Genomic DNA, 19,585 nt, shown 5'->3' with positions numbered 1-19,585 from the left:
CCTTTGTTATCCATTGCAGGACTTTTACAGGTAACATAAGTTTTATCATGTTTAAATTTCAGTCTCTCTAATGTTTAGACTATTTTTTGGTTTATCCTCAAGTTTCCAGTGGATTCAACTGGCTTTGATACAAAACAGTAAAAAATTTTTTCTTGTCTATTTCTGGTTATTTCTTCATTATAGACTTTCTTTTATCTAGTCATATAACGCAAAATTATATAACTAAAAAAATGAAAACCATGTAGCTTATAAAAAAATGCTGAATTATGTGCTTTAATTTATAAAAAATAAATTCCTTTCTCATGAGATTTTTTGTGAAGATGTAGATCTTGTCCAATGGTGTTTAATTAAATTGCATCCTATGTTGATGGTACTCACATGGCCCTTGAGGAGCATTGGCTTGTGATGCTACAGAGGGCTTGGAGGGAGGGACATTTTTTGAATTTCCATTTTGTGAATATGGGGGTGAAAGACACTGATCTGCAGAGTGCTCCTGTTCAGAATTCTGACAAATTAGATATTTAGCTGGTGCAAATAAATATAGTTCCTTCATGCTTCCTTACAACAGCTTAGCTTGTAACATATCAGATTTAAAAAAAGGAAACAAGTCCGATTCCAGGGCTTGAAAACTATTCTTTTCATGAGTGAATCATATGTGTTTAAAAAGTACAGAATATCTAAAGATATATAGATATACTTCTATAAAGAGATAGAAGAGTGTACCTCTTTTATAGAAGTGTGTAATAGAAATGTAGAACTTCAAGCTCTGCTTTTGCCCTGCTGAAACTGCAATTCCTATTCAGCCTCTAAGAGCCGGACTAGAACCTTCACCTTCCTCAGAAAGTGCTTTATTTAATACCTGATGAAAAAAAGAGGATCTCTAGGATCACAAAAATAAATTGTCAGCATAAAACCAGTGAAGATATTTGCTTGTTGTCTTACAGGACAGATGGCTTCTCAAATTCTGCATCCAGGCAGATAAGCAAAAGGTAAGATCCCCATTGTGCACATGTGTCTCTCAGCCTAATCTTTTCCTGATTAAAACAGGGGGAATGATAGCACTGCAAATAATATGTTTTTAAGGCTTTCTAAGTCCTATTTCTCAATTGACTTGGACATACATAGCAACTGCTAATTAGGGGGAAATTCTGTGTAGGGCTCCTCATGTTACACAGCTCACAAATAATGATTAGGCTCTGCAGAAATGAAATGTTTCTACTCATTTTGTGATGAAGCAATTGTGCATCTTGCAGTCTGAAACCCTTTATGCTTACTATGTGCAGTAAAAAGCATTTTATATTTGTAGGTCGCAGGTACTTTAGAACACATTTTGTGAACAGGAGCAAAATGTCACCATTTTTGCTAGCTCCTGGGTGATAGTTCTGTGTGTTTTAATAGGACAAATGTGGTAATGTGTTGAAAGATTGATAAATAACTTGTGAAAAAACTTAGTTACTGAATAGCCTGTTGTCCTCCCATCATAGTAAGACTTCATCATAGTATGAATCACTCAGCAGGCCTCAAACAACATCTCTCAGGTAGCATATACCTTTACATTTCAGAAGAGTGACAAACATGGTATTTTACAGTACTGTGCATGACTGATGATGCAGGAGTAAGTAGGAGTAGGAAGTACACTGGAGTTATAAAGATGTTTTAAGTGAAACCTCAAAAGCAATCAGTTAGTGAATTTTATTTTCTGATTGTTTTGTGTTTGAGAAAGTAGGAGCAAAAGCCAGGCATCATTTCAGTCTTCATGACTGGACTTTCCTTGCATGCATTACACAAGGACACAAATTATTTTTGTTTCTGTCTTTGAAAACTAGGGACTTAGGTTTATCTCGGTCATCTGCATACATTTTTACAAACCAATGCCAGTGTAAAGTTTCCTTCTGGAAAGAGTGTTCACTGGTAAGGTTCAACTCTGCAACTCTTCCCATCAGCCTCTGTGATATGATTGTGACTTTAGTGACATAAGATACACAAAAGCTGGTGGGGAAAAGAAAACCTTAGATAAAGTTTCTCTATTTCTCATGTAGCACAACTGATTGAGGAGACTGTTGCCAACCTCACATCTGCCACCAGCGTTTTATAAAAGCTTTTGAACCCAGATCAGTTTACAACAAACTTTAAAGTATGACTTCATAAACAGTTCCAGAATGAAATAAATTGCAGCAGGAGATGGGAGCAGTGTCCCAGTGCAGGAGACTTCCTTTTAGGAGGTTGAGCTAAGATGGGCTCCCACTCATCCTGTTGGTTACTTCCACTGCCAGCAGAAACAGAGGAAGGCTGCTGGAGGTGTTTCTGCAGTGTTGGATCATGGGCTGGTGCATAAGAGCACCTACCTGCAGGCTGAACATGGGTTCTCTCATGCACATTGATCTTTAGTTGATCTGCTAGACAACCACGAGTGTCCATGCATACCAATCCTACCTATGTTAGGAACAGTTTTGTGTTTGGTAATAAACATAAAATTATATTTCTGTATTCAAATAGATGATCACATACTGGCAAGGAGGGAGACAAGGAAATTGTCAAGGACAAGACATTGACACTAGGAAATTTTACCAGGCACATTGTTTTAATACTGATCATTTCACATGCTCATGTGAAATGTCTCAGTCCAGTTCTAAGAGAGGCATATTCAAATGTTCCCAGCTTAATTTTTCAGGCTGTATTACAGGACAAGATAGATTTAGCATTCTTTGAAACAGAAATTTTCCTAAAGTAAGCTTTAGGACTTTGCATGTACTCTAACTAAAATTGGTTTGAAATCTGATCAGAAATGAAGCCTGTTGTTGATGCAGTTCTAGTATCTATTTTCTCTAGAGGTGGAGGGAACTGTGAAGGTTCCCTGACTTTACTGTGTTTCCACAGATTTTTGTGAGGCCACACTCTGTAGATTTCAGCACAGAAGAGGATTAACTGCAGCACAGGAACAGAAATGAACAGTCAGTGTTTAAAGAAAATACAAGAACTTCTATGCCTTACTGTCAGAGAAAAATGTCAGGTAATTACACCTTGAACAATGCCAAGATTGCATTTCAGTGATGATTAAGACAACAGATATATTTGAATTTGTTTCTCAACTGTCTCTTGCCTGTAAAAGAGTGAGTTTATTGTCAGGTTCACTAATTACTTTAAACAGCCTTTATGCTGTTTTATAGATCAGCTATAACTGCAGGAAAACTGGGACCTTAACCAGTGCAGCTGTTGGGGCCTGGGCTTCAGCAAAATCACTCATTGACACAGTGCTATCAATGCACAGTGTGCCTGTAGCAAGAAACTGTTCTTTGAGTGATTAAAGCCTTTTGTTTTGCAGTAAAGAGTGGGGTTTGAGGTTTTTGATAAAAAGCATCCAGTTTTGGTTTTTTGATAAAAAGCATCCAGTTCAAGTGTGTACCTCATACATTAACAGTGTCTGAGCTAGACCATCTTATGACTATGCAGAGATGTTTCCCCCCCCCCCCCCCCCAAATTCTAGAGTCTTCCAGAAGTCAGGAAGTACAATTGTTATCTACTAATGGCATTTATAATCACTCTTTTGAAAAAAATTGATCAAACAAAACATTTTTCCTTTCTTCTAGCTGGAAAGGTCTGGCATTAGCATGAGTAAGTAACACTCACAAGTTAGACCAAAGGGTTTCTTAGGAATTGTCCTTTTCTCATTCATATATCTGTACATATGCACTGTTGTACCTTGGCTTTCAAGCATCTTGTGTTTGTTTAAAAGAAAAGGACACACACCTTGAAAATCTGTTGTCAAACAAAGTGCTTGAATTCCAGCTGAGCAGGACTCCCAAAAGAGCAATCCTTGCCAGTTTGTATTATGGAAAAGCCTAATTCTGACGCACTGTTCTGTGTAGCCTTTTCCACACACTGAAGCAGCCTGAATTAATTCTCATGTTAAAGTCAATCAGCTTGGGAGTTTTCCTGAAGGCAGGTGTTTCAAAGTGCATGCAGTTTTAATGAAAAATGAAGATAGCTGTTTTCAAGCATGTAGACCTAGAAAGATAATTTCCCAGAGGCTGCTGTACATATACTAATGCATTAACAGTTAAAAAAGTAAGAGTCTCTCCAGTGTCAAGCATGTCTGCTAAACCAGCTTGACAAAGGCAAGAAGCTTGTCTCTGATCAACTCTCTTTTCCCCTTTGTCTGATGCTGTCATGCAGGCTCAACACTAAAATATTGTACTTTGTGGGGTTGTTGTGACACCGTTTGTAATTTTGGTGTTATCTAGTTACTCCTTGACTCTGTGCTCACTGAGTGTTGTTTCTTATTGTGACGGATTTGGTCTTCTTCATTAAGAAATTAGGAAAGGACTTTAGTGCTTTATGCTAAGCATAAAACAAGGAATTTTCAAATCTTAGGAACTTGGTGTGCATGGTTCACTAACACTGTATTAGTATCTGCATTGTGCTTGTTTAGCTGAGAGAGTAATGAGGGAATGTTTGAGAGAGGTAAGATTCTATGGGGACAGACTGTCCTTAGACATTGTTTATATTTATTTAGTTAATAAACTCACATAATAAAACAGTTTCTGTCTACATAAACTGTTTTCAGAAATTACTTTAAGAATATCCATGTAAGGTGAGTTTGGGTGTAGATGGGGACAAATCAGTATCTCAAGCATGCCATGTATATTCTAAGATTAATAGGAAAATCTTTCGGTGTGGTCCGATTGCATCATCGATGCACCCTGCCTATTGAGGCAACTTGCTTTTGCAGCTGTTTGATATAAATTCCTCGCATATGTCTTAGTCCCCTTGGTTTATTTTTATAAACAATAAATAGCCCAACATTCCTGCAGTGTTTCCCTTCCCTCGGACAATCCCATTTGCCATTTGCCATGAAGACGGTGGCTGAGATTAGTGCCGTTTGCACAGATGGCGGCCATCGTTTGGGAAATCTCATAAATGGTGGAACACGTGGACTTTTTCCTCCCCTTCAACATGATCACAATAGATTATGAGGGCCTACAAATCACTACCAGATGATATTAAGTTGCTTTGATAACACTCTGGGTCCCTTCCGGTGTGATATTTTTCTTCATTAGAAAGGATAGCTCAAGCACACCAAATCCTCTTACTCTTTTCTCAAAATTTATAGATCTCAGTCTCTAAACTAATTGTTAGTTGCACAGCATGCCTTAAGCTGTGCCCAGACAGAGCAATTACATCCCCCAGCCCTGATTAAAGGCACAGAGGAAACAGAAGTGCAAAGAAAATGAAACACTCTTGGCTGTTTGGGCAGGATGTCATTGCTGTTGTTTGCCTTTTTTGACATTTGTTGATAAAAGTGAGAAAGGAGGTCAGTTATCCATCACTGACCCTTGTTCAGTGCCAAAGATGTGACAGGCTTGTCTCAGGCTACTGACTCCGTTTATGAAATTATAAACAAAAAGGAGTTTCTAGGGCAATATGCTTCTTTTCTATTAGCAGCTCAAGAATTTCTTCATTTTCCCTTTGCTAAATTATGTGTCTTTTAAACTCATTTGCTTCTGTGCGTCTGCCTAAAACTACAAACATAGTTTGATCATGAATGAGCAGGGCTGTACAATCATAAAAGCTCTACAAATTACCTTGAACAAGGAAAAACTCATATTCAAATATTTTTGCATATTCAAGCATTTCTTATAAAATGTTTCACACCTGTAAAGTGCAGCCTTACAAAGTTGTGTTTTCCTGTTGTGATTTACAGTAGCTTTATGGCTGACAGTGTGCTTTAACAGTCAAAGTCAAGATTTTCAAAGGAAAATGGGAAAACACTATTTGCTTTCACCCAAAATCTCAGTTAATTATGTCCAAGTTTGTAAATATGAAGTAGAAGTACATGTTTTTAAAGTACTAAAGTGGCTTAAAAATCATATACAAGCATCTAAAAATCAGATGGAAGACAGCAGCAATTTTCTTGCATTAAATCTAAGCTTGTGTTTTCAGTGACGTCTCTGCTAATGTTTTCAGTCTGCTGGGAGTTATCTATTTCATAGAGCAGTTTGTGGAAAAGGCACTGTAGTGTATTTTAAATATTTTAGCCAGGACTGCCAGACACTTCACATTTTGAAGTCGTTGTTTAGCCAGTTTGTCTAATTGCTTTACATGATACACTAACACTGCTTCATACTAAACAGATGGGTTGTAGAAAGAATCAAACCACAATCTCATGGTGTCTATAAGGAGTCAGAAACAAACAGCTTAAATATTTTTGAAAGTAAAAATAATTTTTTCCTATTTTTTTTCACTTCATATTCAGTTTTCTCCATTTTTAAGACACAGAGGGATTTTCTATTAAATGACCACACCATTCCCAATGTTTACATAGCTGATACAGTCAGATGTACATGACTGTCCATAAGTAATGGTGGCAGTTGTTGCTGTCCTTTGTGTCCATGTACCTCGACTGAACGGAAGAAAAGCTTTCAGCAGTCACTGTCTCTTAAAATGAGCAAACATCAAAGAAGCTCAGTGAACTTGAAATTATATCAGGAAGTAGATCAGACAAAACCTTATTTGTGTGCATCTGTAGTTTCCCCAGTTCTGTGCTTTTAAGTGGATTTAGTTTCAGATATTCTGTCTGTGGAAATTGTACACTTGCAAAACTACAGGTCACTCCCCCGTGAGCCTTGGTCCCATGGACAGTTTTATGATTGCTGTGGAAGGCTGACTGATCAGGTATTAGTGGAATAATACAGTAAATAAACAGCATGTAATAAATTAGAGCTTCTCACTTTGAAGTCTTTGTTTAACCAGTTTTTAAATTGCTTTATGTGATACACTGGCACAGATGGCTTCATGGTACAAAGATTGGTTGCACCATGGATCAAATCTATAATCTCATGCTGGTTGTAAAAAGTAAATACCTAAATAAATAAAAACAAGTAAAACAAACTAACAAACTATTTAAACAAAGTGCTTATGGCCTAGGATCCCCACAAAACTGCTGTAACTAATGATTGAACATTGCCAGCATGGGAGTTAGTGTTTTAAGACCCTACACAGGAAGGCAAGCATGAAACCTTGTATTACATTCCCACAATAAGCAGTGATGAGCAAAAACCTATTTTCAGGTGCTAGTTTCTACCCTTCTCAGATAATCAGAATTACAAAGACTGGTTTAAATTATATTTGCTAAATGCAGATTGTCCCATGCTTGAAGTGATCCTTAAGCCAGATCCCTTGCAGAAAAGATATGTCCTCATCTCGTTTTCTTTTTAACAGTCATCACTAACTAGTGTTGCTGGAGAAGCCCTGCAAAAAAAAAAAAAAAAAAAAAATTCTAGTAGCCTTTTTCCAACCTTAGCTGACAGAACTGTTGAGAGATGTGAAGGGATAAGTCCTCTTTTCTTGGCCAAAGCCCTCACAGATTTTCCCTGTATTTCTTTCTACAGCATACCTATATGTATGTTGATCTGTGCAGCTCAGAAATCACAAAGGGAGATTTTTGGTAGACAGAGGTAGTGAAAAACTCTGTTTTTTCTGTTCCCTTGTTGTTTAAGAACCTTACAAGGAAAAGGAAATCCACTTTGACATTCTATTTTCAAGCTATCTATAAATTATTTTCTGGAACATTTCCTGAAATAAACAGAATGCACAAGGTCTGACAGCTCTCCACATGTGCTTTTGGTGCAATGGGTGAATGTAACTACTGTTTCTGTAAGACAAGGCAGAAGTGAGACATTACATGCCATGTGGGAGAGGCTGTTAACAAATTGGTGGAAATGGTTACGGTTTTCAACTTGTCAAGCATCATTTTCTTAGCTTGATGACACCTTGTAAGACCAATAAATAATTTATGGGGTATCTAAATGTTTCAAATAGGAGTTTAAGGACTGGAGGAAAGAGGTCTAGGGTCTCATAGTTAATCCTATTCGAGCAGCTTCTTATTAAAACAGCCCTCCACAAATTGATTACAGCTGCAATCCCTTTTAAGAAGGATTATTTAAAAATCCCAATTATAAAGACTATTTGTAAAGAGTAAAATACTTAGTGTCAGTTTTGCATGGAGACTGGCTTGACTCAGTTGGCAAAGTGGGTTATCCTTTTCCTGCCTTTCTTTTCAGGAGAATCTGCTCAGGGTGGGAATTTCAAACAGAAATTTAACACAGTTGCTGTGAAGGAGTTTAGTTTCTTTTCTTGCTACTTGTGTTCCCTGGCTGCCTCGGCTGGCCCACCTCTGCTAGGCTATAGTGTGGCCTTTGCCTCCTTTTGGTTCTTCTTCTCAATTTCATCTGACATAAAGAACTGATATTTAAAGTCCAGTCTAATTCAGGACTTGATCCTGAGATCTTTTAATACTGTTTCCTCCCAGAGGTCACATCTTCATTCTTAGAATTCCTATATACAACTGACAGTAAATGTGGGTGAATCTGATAGACACAAGGGGCTAATATAGCAGTGGTTTGTCTCAGTTTAGGTCCCTAGGACTACTTCTAAAAAGCTTCTTTGAACCATTCTGATGACGTAAGCTGTAATAAACTTGCTGATGAACCCAGTTTCACAACTGTTTTGCAACTCTGGAACCATGCAAAGGAACAAGGACAGGTCAGTGGATTTGATTCTGTGGTCTATATCCAGAAACATCTATAAAAACCTGACTATGCTATCTTATTTAAAAATATTCTAGTGAGTTCAGAGGGGTTCATATAATACACTGTGACTATAAGACTGGTTTTCTTACAGCTAGCCTGTATAATACATCATGTTTGCCTTTTCAAGTAGAATGACATTAGTTGTACTCTTTCAAACAAGTGATGTCCCTTCTGAAACTTCACTCACCAGAGGCTGTTGCTTGAACTGCTGTAACAAAGCTTATTTTCTTATGGCAGTAATGTTTGAAAGAGTGTATATTAACTAAATATTTAATAATCTTAGTCTTAGAAGCAGAGTTGTAAATTTGTAAACATTAAGTTTACAAAGAGTACTTAATCAAGAAACTGAACACTTAGAGATTTAGTTAGGGACAGAAACATACCCTATAGCCATTTATCTAATCAAAATTAACCAAGTACTTACAGAGTGAACGCTTGTAATGAGGTGCTTGAGAATAAGCTGGCAATCACAAATAATTCTCTGAGTACAAATACTCTTTCAAGGAAAAGCTGAACTGCTTCTGAGCAGCTAGTGAATTAAAAAAAACCAACCAAACAAAAAAAACAACAAAACAAAAAACAGGTGGCATTTACCAAATAAACTCTTCATTTCAGCCAGTTTTCCTGACCATGACAAGATTGAAAAAGACAAATAATACTTCCTTTCGTAGATAAAGAAAAAGGAAAGATGAAAGATGCTAGACTGGGCAACTTGTATTCAGGTCCCCGTTTAATTGCACATGCACCATTCTGTTCTAGTCTCACTACTTTACCCTCATGTTTTATTCTGAGATCTTAGGGTTGCATTTTTCAAGGCTGAAATCAACTCCAGTTAATCTTAGCAGGAGTTAAATGCAAACACTTGCATTCCTGTCTGTGCCCATATTTACACATTGGTTCATGTAGGTAGCAGCAGTTCCCTGCATCAGCTAGGCAGTGGGAGGGTCCGTGGTGGAGCAGCATGGGAGTAAAATATTTCAGATGTGGCACATGGGGTGTAAGCTCTCCTACTAGGCAGGTATGATTAGCACTGTGTCAAGGTGTTCATGCTTGTGCCTATGCCCTCTTTTTTTTTTAATGGATCTAAAGCAAAGTCTTTTTCATCAAACTACAGAAAGGTCTGACTTTTTGAAGTCTTCTGAAGTTGCATTTTACTTTGCTATCATTTTCCAAGTAGTGTTAGGGGAAAAACATATTAAAAATATTATTTGTATTTTTTTTTTTTTTTATTTTCTGAGGTTTGGCCTGTTAGTTTATGAGAAAATGAGAACACAGTCTGCTAATGAACCTTTTAGTCTAGAATCTCACTACTCTGGTGGCTGCTCTGTGGGCTTCTTTCTACATAGACATATATATTTGCACACATGTATGTATCTATTTCACAGGAATATCTAGTCATCATTCCTTTTACAGTAGTTCCAACTTTCTGTACATGTGCTGAGCTGTAAAGTATTAAGCCTTGTAATCCCTCAACCCCTTAGATGTGGTTTGCTGGGGGGGAGGGCTGTAAATCCATGGTGGCAAACAAGAAAAGCCTGAAGCTGTGAGCAAACAGGAAACAAATGATCTCAATCCCAGAATGTAAACTGTCATTGACAGAGATACATGAAAGAATCATAACAGGGAAACCTGCTGCAATTTTTCATCCACTTACCAGCTGAATCGCTGCCATTACACTGAAGAAGAAAGCTGCCAGCCCACCACTGACATGGCAGAGTTCTTTACATGTTGTGTGCACAAAGCAACCATATAGCCTGACTGGCATTTACTCCTTTTCATGCTTGCAGACTGATAATTATTGTGCACTGCCTCAAGCTTGCAATTAGAGGCCACCAAGAAACAAAAAATAGATGAATTTCAAGATTAAGCCTTTTCCATGATGGGTCACATTTTCCCAGCAGGGAATATGTTGTTGCCAGTAAAAACAGAATTCACCTATGCTGTACCAAAGGCCATATTAGCTGCAGGAACAAATGGAGAATTTGCATATAATAAAAAATAATAATAACTGTCATTGTAACTGGTGACAAAATTAGAGTTGCTGCTGGCTCCTGTGTCACAATGCAGCTTTTAAGGGGGATGAGACAAAACACTGAGCAGCCAAGAACTTTTAATTATATATTCTACAGTCATTTTGCAGTATGGATATTCACTCTGTGTTTCAAGCATATTCTCATTTCACTTTCCCAGACTTTTATCCTATCTCCCAAAACCTGCAGTTTAAGTTCACAGGGGATGCTTTACTTCCTTTATTGCATAAAAAATATGCCCTGGTAAGCATGTGCCCTGTTTGGCTCACTTACAGTGGTAGGCAGAGGATAGCAAGTTACTGAAGCATTAGAGAAACACTTAGGACAAAGTAATATACATAAAGAAGACATTGTCAATGAGGAATGTTAAAGAGATGGTTTTGAGTTTCTTTTTTACTTTCTCATTTTATGACTTTTTCTGTGTTGTATAGTGATGACTAAGATAAGTTGCTTTGGAAAAATCAGAGTTGCTCTGGAATAATAATCAAGTCAGTCTATATATGGATGTGTTTAGTGGTATGTTTATTGTAAAATACATTGTTTTCACTTAATGGAGGATTTGAAAGGGGGAAGTAGAAGGAAAAGGAATGGCCCAAGTTGAAACTTCTTGGCACACCATTAAGAATCCTTTAGGAAAGTTCTATCAGTTCTGAAGCTTCCTCTACAGCTATTTGAACCAGGACAAGAAAAGTCCTACAAACACAGGAGGGGAAAAATAAAAAGTAGGTGGTAGATTTCAAAGGATGTTCTGTTTAGAGATGGAATTTTATGGTTCAGGAGAATGCAAGAGAAGCAGAGATGCTGTCTGGGAATGTTTGGGAGCATCAGCCCAGCTCACAGCGCCAAAAATGGCACACATGTCAATACCATTATAAATAATACTTATTTTTCAGAAGGCTGTGTAATCATTATTCATGCTGGATTCGTCTGGAAAGTTGAATCATGACTACCTGGGCCCACTGGACTTTCTGAACAAGAGAGCTAGATTTTGGGACTTATCATACAAGTACTCTTCTGGACAGAGGGTGTTGTTTCTGCCTTGTGGATCATTTACAGTAATTAATAGCTTGCAGAAAATGAAAACTTCTCATTGTAAGGTTTGGATAAGTGTCTAACTGGATGTTCAGCTGAAGTTGGTTAGGTGGGATGGAACAAATCCACTCTTCTGAAGTTGATAACAATTACATTAGTTCAGATGCCATGTGATACTTCACTGAATGAAGGGAAAACTTTTCTGCTCCTAGTTTTCAATTCAGTTTATTATTACTTATTTTAAACTCATCAAAATTGTCTTTGCTGTTGTGATTTTGAGTCATCAATTCATTCTAATACCCTGATGTTATTTGCCATAAAATCTGAGAGTGCACCTAATAAATGTATCTAAATGTACTCTATAACAAAAAACTCACATGAAGTATTGATGATGGACACACAGGGCAGGTTTGATTCCTCACATAGCTACCTATACACATATGCCATAATATGTACCTGTACAGACAGACATCCACAAATAATCCTAAACTGGAAGCATGAATATAGTAGCCCAAAGTAAGGGTTTTTTTGCATAAATCTTAACTCTGAGTCTCAAAATATTCAGCAACCACTTCCCAGGGCTTCTTCCTATCTCTTGCAGGTCACTTTTTTGCTCATCTCCTGTTCTCACAAAAACAGTGCATAGCAGACTCAGCTATTATAAGACTCATCAGCTTCCTGTCTCGACATCAGGCTTTTCCTTCTCACTTTAGTCTTAAAAATGCACATTTCTCAGTCATCCTGAAACTGCTTAGAGTATGAGCACAGTTATAACATCATAGTACTCAGCAGTAGATGGGAAACTGCCTCCCAGAATGAGGAAAATCAGCGTATGTTGGAGAGATTGGAACAAAATTTGTTGTTTCTCACTTGAGAGAGCTGTTCAGGAGACTGCTATTCTGAGTCTTTCAAAATCTGATGATGGCCTCTCTTCAAAGTTCCTGCAGTGTAGCTAGGAAAAAATCCAACAAACCCACCACCTTTTTCTTGATGGACTCAAGAGATCTGCTGTAAGGGGAAACAGGACAAGGCTCCTAGCTGTGACCTGTATTTTATAAGCAATTTGGGAAGCCAGTGTGTAAAACCAGTAGCAAGTGGCTTAGCAGACTCGGAAGCACCAAATGGTGGAACTGCCAACTTTGAGCTGGTTGATGAAATGTAACCCATTAGGGTAGACCCTTTTCAGGTCACAATGATCACCAGCTTTTCCACGTTGGGAAGAATTCTTGCTGAAGTTGCCTCGTTGCCCACCACTGATGCCCATGCTTTGTGACCACAATTCACTTTACTGATGTGTGCCACCAGAGCTGGGCCAAGTGACAGGTTCACACAAAACCCACACCTTTCAGGCTCAGGAGAAAGGGGAATGATGCTTTGCTTTGGGGTGCTTGAATGGAAGTAGTTCTGATTACAATAATATCTTACAGAGTATAGTACTCTTACTGTATTTAATTAATCATAGTGGTTTATAGGACAGCAAATGGATTCAGTTCTTCCTTCCACCACTCTACAAGTAGTGACTGATGCACTGTTTGTCATTAAATTTAGCCAATATATAATATTTTAAGGTTGGGTCCCTAAAGGAATAATTTTATAATTCTGCATCTCTGTAAATAAAAATATACATGTGTATATATTTACACACATTAAGACCTAATTTTCATTTCAGTTTATACCAAGACAGGTCCCACAGGAGCTATAAAGTGAAGTTGGTTTGGGCCTGAGTGCTTACTGGGAAAAACCCCACTTTTTGTATGAGCCTAGTCTATTCAGGGGGAGTTTGCATATGATTAAAATTTCACCCATGCCAGAAGAAAAAATGGCTTTGCTATGAAAAAGAATCAGCTATATACAGTTGCAATGTATTTACTTGTATCATTACTTACCTTTGGCATAATAATAAAATTTCAGCTCTACTGAATTGCTGTATCTCTAAACTGAATTTTTTAAACTGTTTGGAGTAAATTGCAAGGTTCTTCTCCACGGCACTGACTTTATTGTTCTGCCGGGATGTCTTCTTTTGTCATAAAAACAATAACTTAGTGTAAGTAGTACTTTTTAGGTTTACTAATCAGACAGACTAATTGTATCTTTTAATCTGGGTCAATCTGCTCTTGCTTATTATGATTTGGCTCCAAAACCCCCCTAAAAAGAGGAACATTTGCAAATAATTTAGTGTCAGAAGCACTCTTATATAAACACTACAAGAATTGCTGAAAGGCCCAACAGAAAGTCTCTATAATTTTGAATCCAAGGGTCTAATATATTTTATGAAAGGAATATATTGCTGTTCTTAAACCTTGGAGTGAACTTGAATGTGTGTGTGTGTGTGTCTTCAGGTGAACACATAAAAGGACTGGATAAACAGGGAGTGGGGTCTTTCCTCTATTTACAAAGCTGAGGCTGTCTAGACAGGGCACTTTTCCTGATTCAATCTACCAACTAAAGTTAGAAAGACCATAGTAATATTCGATTTTAGCTTCATCACCATGTCTGTACAGTCCCTGCTTAGATTGCTAACCAGGGTGATTATGGCTTACTGAAACTGTTAATGTTTTGGTTGGATGTTTGTCTTCTCAAAAATGGGCTGAAAGATTTTTCCCTGTAGGCTACTGAAGTTTCATTGCATGTTAACTGTTTAGGTTATTTTCCAATTCCACCACCATCCAGAAGTGAGAAAAAACAGCTGCCACAGGAAAAAGAATATTCAAATTTCTCATGGAGGCTTTGAAATTACTTGATACCTGGAGTAACTTTTTTATGTTACAGGAGAACCTTTGTTTACAAACAAAGTCTGAAAGTGGCTATACCTTATGGCAGTACCAGTCAGCTGCTCTCACGAAGCAGTGACTTTGTCATATCAACATAGGAAAACTTCAAAATATGTTTCCAAAAATATCTGTTCTTCTAAGCATTTTGGAAGTGCAGTCCTAGCTGCATGAGGAAATATTTTTCTTCAGGTTGAAGGATGGTTTTATCATCCACCTGCATAAAGAAGTGTTTTAGTAACACAAACTGTTATCAAGAAGGCAAAAGATAGTGCAAAATTATGCCCACAGTTTCATGTATGTCCTCTTGATAAGGAAAGGTCTTGAGAAAATGTTCTTTGCCATAAATTATTCCCTCTGAGGGGAAAAGAATATTGAAAGGGTTTTTTTGGGGGTTTTTTTGACAAGTACAATATAAGAGATTAGTTCATTTGAGTAGAGAGTGCTTAAAAATGCAGCTGCGTGCAGATTTCTTAAGAAACTACAACTGACAATTGAAGAGGAAACCTAAAACAAGATTACAAAAATTAATCAGTTGGCACAGAACGGCTGACATTAATGTGTGTACTTCTTTGTTTTGAAACTAGACTGTGGAGGAGTTTTCTTATACAGAAAATTTCATCTACTTGTACTTGTCTCCTCACATAGTCAAATATTTTGTGAGACAGATCAAAAAACCTCTTTGACAAGCTCATTCCCACGCTTCTCCTTTTTAACCTGTTTTCCTTTTTTTTTTTTTTTTTTATTGGGTTTCTCCTCTTTTCCTGGAGACTTGTTGAGATAAAGAAAACTTTGCTTGAAATATATTTCAGTAGCTCTACATCTCTGGGGCAATCAGTATTTAAATGAAATGAGGAAATGGAATTTTAAAAAATACTAAGGGATGGAATAAAGTTCCACTAGCCTGTTAGAGAAGTTTGGGAGCACGGAAAGGTGTTGAGGCTGACATTGGGCAAGGTAGTCAGGTAGAAGGAGGTTCTTTGAGGAACTATTTCTGTAGGAACTCTGAGCTCTACCCTGAAATGCTATCACAAATTTCTCTCATACTCTAGGTTGTATTTTTTTTTATGTTACATAAAATGCAATATTTCTTGGAGAAATCTTTGATCACAGTACAAACAATATAAAGTGACTGGGTGTGTGTAATTTGCCTTCCACAAGAGAATAAAGAAAAATGGTACAATTGAGCACAAAGATTGAATGGGCAGACTTTCTCAGTTAAGCACTAGGCTACATGGAGAGCTGTGCAAGAGGCTAACATGGTGTCTGCTTTATGAAGTGCTGTGATAATTGACAATAGTTACATAGAAAGAGTGCAGGGAGTTGCAAGACTGCATTAATTAATATGCACTGTGTGCAGCACCCATTGGGGTTGAATATTTATAACATTTTCTTTGCATGAGATTTTTTTCTTTCCACCTTTGCATTTACAGAATTTCTTTTATCCAGTGATCTCAAGGAACTTCTTTTGAAGCTTTTACTCATGCTGATTAGTTCCTTGCAGGTTCCTTGCTGATTAGGTCCTTGCAGCTGGCAGGTGAGGCATCACCAGGTGAATACTGGTGCTCACTGAGCAGCCCACAGAATTCAAAGTAGCCTTCAATGTAAGTGCAACCAGTGTGACCTCACTGCTCCAGAAACAACTCCAAACAGTTGATTGTCTCGTTCTTCTGAAGGCATGTCTTCCAAAAAAAAGGTAGGAGTTTGTAGAACAGCTCTAGTTTCTTTTTTCCTGTTTCATTTTCTAGTCCTCGACCTCAAATTCACTGAAAGGGTTGCAAATATTGGAACCACCCAGTTAAGTGGTGGAGTCACCATCCCTGGAAGTTTTTAAAAGACATGTGGATGTGGCATTTAGGGACATGGTTTAGTGGTGGACTTGGCAGTGCTGATTGGACTTGATAATCTCAGAGGTCTTGTCCAAACAAAACAATTCTGTGATTCTAATCCAGCTACTCTCACTTCTTTTACACTGACACAAAAGTTATGCTCCTCTATTTGTGAGCATATTGACAAACAGTGTTATTTTACAGTTGGGTTTTAATTATCCTGCTTGGTTGCTAATGGTATTCAAATGAATTAGAATAAACTGAGTTCATGAGCTTGTTTTGATATAGTCCATAAAGCTGAGTTTGATTCATCTTTAATTTATGCATCTGCACTGTGTAAATGGCCATTTTGTAAAGAAATAAATATGTATGGGACATGTATAAGCTTTTCTTTTGGACGAGTCTTATCAGTAAATTCATGGCCCCATTTTGAAAACAAACACCTGGATTATCATGAATACTTATAAACTGTAGTGATTTGAGACAGAAAACTATTTATATCATAACCAGAGGCTTCTGTGGTTTTTAAACAAGGCTCCCATTGATTTCTGTGGGGTTCTAAATTTTAAAATGTCATTTTTCTCCCCTATCATGTTTATTTATTGTCTTTAAGGACTCAGAAGGATGTAATCAAGTGATTCAAAGTTAAAGCAGATAAATATTCATGGAAAATGTGTCTAAATTTTAAAGAATTTCTTTTTTTTAATTACCTTGTATATTTGAGCTTCAAAATACTAAATATGATAAAAAAGCTAATTCAAATATTTTTATGTTTTGAATTGATTCTGTAATTCCTTTAAGGCTAGGCATGAGTGAATATAAAGTTCAGACATACTTTGCTGATCCAATTTCAAACTCTCTGCCTAACTGGCCTTTTATTCCCAGGCACAGATAATGAAAAGGGAACATAATGTAGATGGGAATGGCTGAAGTGAGCCACGCATCATAGTGATGAGGTATGCCTTTTCCTCCAGAGCTTTTTTTCTCTAAGGGGCAAAATAATCTGGATTACTCAATAATGTCATCTTTGACATAGGCTTGTTTAAAACTCTTGTGATCATGTTCAGCTTTTCTACCTATGTATGCAGCAGACCTGTGTCTTTCACCCCAGAGTATTATTCTCATTTGCTTTTAACATAAGGAAATCTGGGTTTCTTTAAAGATACATGTGTGCTGATAGAATCTCAGGATGGCATAAATCTGTCAGTTGTATCAGCTCCTCTTTCTATAGTACGTAGAGTGCATAGAGCAAATGCAGAAGCAGTACAGTTTTCCACAAAGCATGAAAAAAATTTCTAGGATCTTTGATTTCTGTAGTTCTCCCACCTAAAATCTCCTTCAAAGTTTTGATTATCACACTGTGATAGGCTGCTCAGAAAAACCCAAGACAGATAAGATAGATCTAATTTCTAACCCTGACATCTCTGCCACCCATTCATTACTCTTTTACATTTCTTGCTATGCCCTGTGAAAGCAAATGTGTCACTTACATCTCCAATTTCTATCAGAGGGGGAAAATAGTTGTATATTAACATCAGAGCTTTTAAAAAGTGGAGCAAATTGTGTAGAGTTAAGAATCTCCTCACTTCAGGTGAATAATCAGCCTGGTGGGAGAGGATCATTCTACCCATTTTTCAGTGAGTGCAGGGAGGTAGTGTCTGTTCCTTGTGCTGTTGTTTGTTTTAAACACATTATTTCATAACCTTGTGTAAAAACGAGTCCTTTGCCTCTTCAGCCAGCTTAGGGAATGTTTGAAATCAAGCAGCTTTTGTTTTATAATGTAAAAACTGTGTATCCCTGCACTTTTGCACCACTTGTATTCTCCACAGTGACTCTCAGTGGGTAACTTAAAAATGTACAGGAATGTTCAGAACACATTTTGAAGAAAGGGAAGGGGGGGGGTGAGAGAGAGAGGGGAAAAAAAGAGAAGAGAAAGAGCAACTCATCTTAAGTTACACCATCATCTTTAACAGCTGTGCACATATTAAAGGAAGTAATGGGGGAGTGAAGGTACTGCATATTTCAAAGCTGAACTGTTGCAGTAACAATAAGAAAGGGGGGATGTTGTACAGAGTTAGCCAAGTGTTTGAAGTGCATTACCGTAAGCCAAACCAATGAAGTGGACAAGATTTCTAGCATGCTGCAGTGGTGCCTCTGCGTACTTAATAACAGATGTTTGGTCTCTCTAGGCAGATAATTGTCCTGCTGTAAGGTTGGCTTGACCTGTGTGAGCAATACTGTGTACAGCACTGAAACAGTAACAAATGATCATAGCTTTTCTCGTTTTACTGGTAGAATGCTTAGCCACGCTTCCTTTTAAGCACATAATTACTCCAAAGCAACTGGAGCCCATACATCCTCCTTGCCTAATGGCTCTGAAGCCATTTTGCTATAATTTATGGGGACAGGGTTCAAAGTTTTAATAATATTTGGATAATATCATTGCCAAAATGTCTTTGAGCTGTGATGAATAGAATGAGAGTGGGCGCATTTTGATTCTGTGCATGACAGTGCGAGTGTTAACAGCACCATACTTTGTTCAACCTTTATGGAAACATTCACGAGCCAATTTGCTCATGAATTGTAGATATGAGCATGAAGAATTATAAACAGCAGTGGAAAACATACAGGGTTGCTTGTTCATAAGGCACTGTCCTGTTAGTGGCTCTTCTTTATGCAGATAAATGAATTGCAGAGAATACAAAAATGGTTTAAATAAACCCTTAGCAGATAATGTATTGGCACATCAACATAAAATACACATGCACTGTGGCATGCTTTTGGATATTTATGTTTATACTCTCTGCTCAAGTGGCTCACTGATTTTTTGGCTTCCTATCATTCACCTAATAATTTCAGGATCCTAACTGCACCTCTGGGTATGTTTATCTGACAATCCAAGCTGTTCTTTGCTTTATGTGGCTTGCTGAAATTGGCCAATTTGCTCTGCAAGTCGCTCCAGTGCATGATAGGTTAATGATGTTAATCAAAGCTAAATAAGAGTAGACATGATCCTTTCATTGGAATCACAGCCCATCCCAGCTCAGAAAGTGCAAACAAAGCTATAACACCAAAATAATGTGTGCCTAAAGCTGACGTACACCTAGAGCTTCATTCAGAGCCTACCAAACTCTGGAGGAGTCTCTACTGATTTCGCTGAGATTTAGACCAGATGCACAGAACTCTTCATCCTTTGGCTAAGAATGTTTTATACTAGTTTGCTGGATAGAATATGAAACTTACTGTGAATAAACTGTGTCTAAATTCTGTAGATAGTTTATCAGTGAGAGGTTAAGAATTTGTTAGACAAAGAGTACAAGTATTTTTCCATACACAAA

At 37.5% G+C, this 19,585-nt stretch overlaps 1 long non-coding RNA gene across 1 annotated transcript in view; it reads left to right on the top strand.

The window, feature by feature from the left end:
- Positions 1–974, top strand: part of LOC110484419 (uncharacterized) — a 31,676-nt gene extending 30,702 nt beyond the window's left edge. Inside the window, exon 3 of the long non-coding RNA XR_002467751.1 lies at positions 945–974. This is a non-coding gene — a long non-coding RNA (uncharacterized LOC110484419). The remainder of the gene's footprint in view (positions 1–944) is intronic.
- Positions 975–19,585: the final 18,611 nt, after the last annotated feature.

The sequence above is a fragment of the Lonchura striata genome, chromosome 13 (assembly GCF_046129695.1).
Source record: "Lonchura striata isolate bLonStr1 chromosome 13, bLonStr1.mat, whole genome shotgun sequence".
In the NCBI taxonomy this organism is placed as follows: Eukaryota; Metazoa; Chordata; class Aves; order Passeriformes; family Estrildidae; genus Lonchura; species Lonchura striata.
This window is presented reverse-complemented; position numbering and strand designations above follow the sequence as displayed.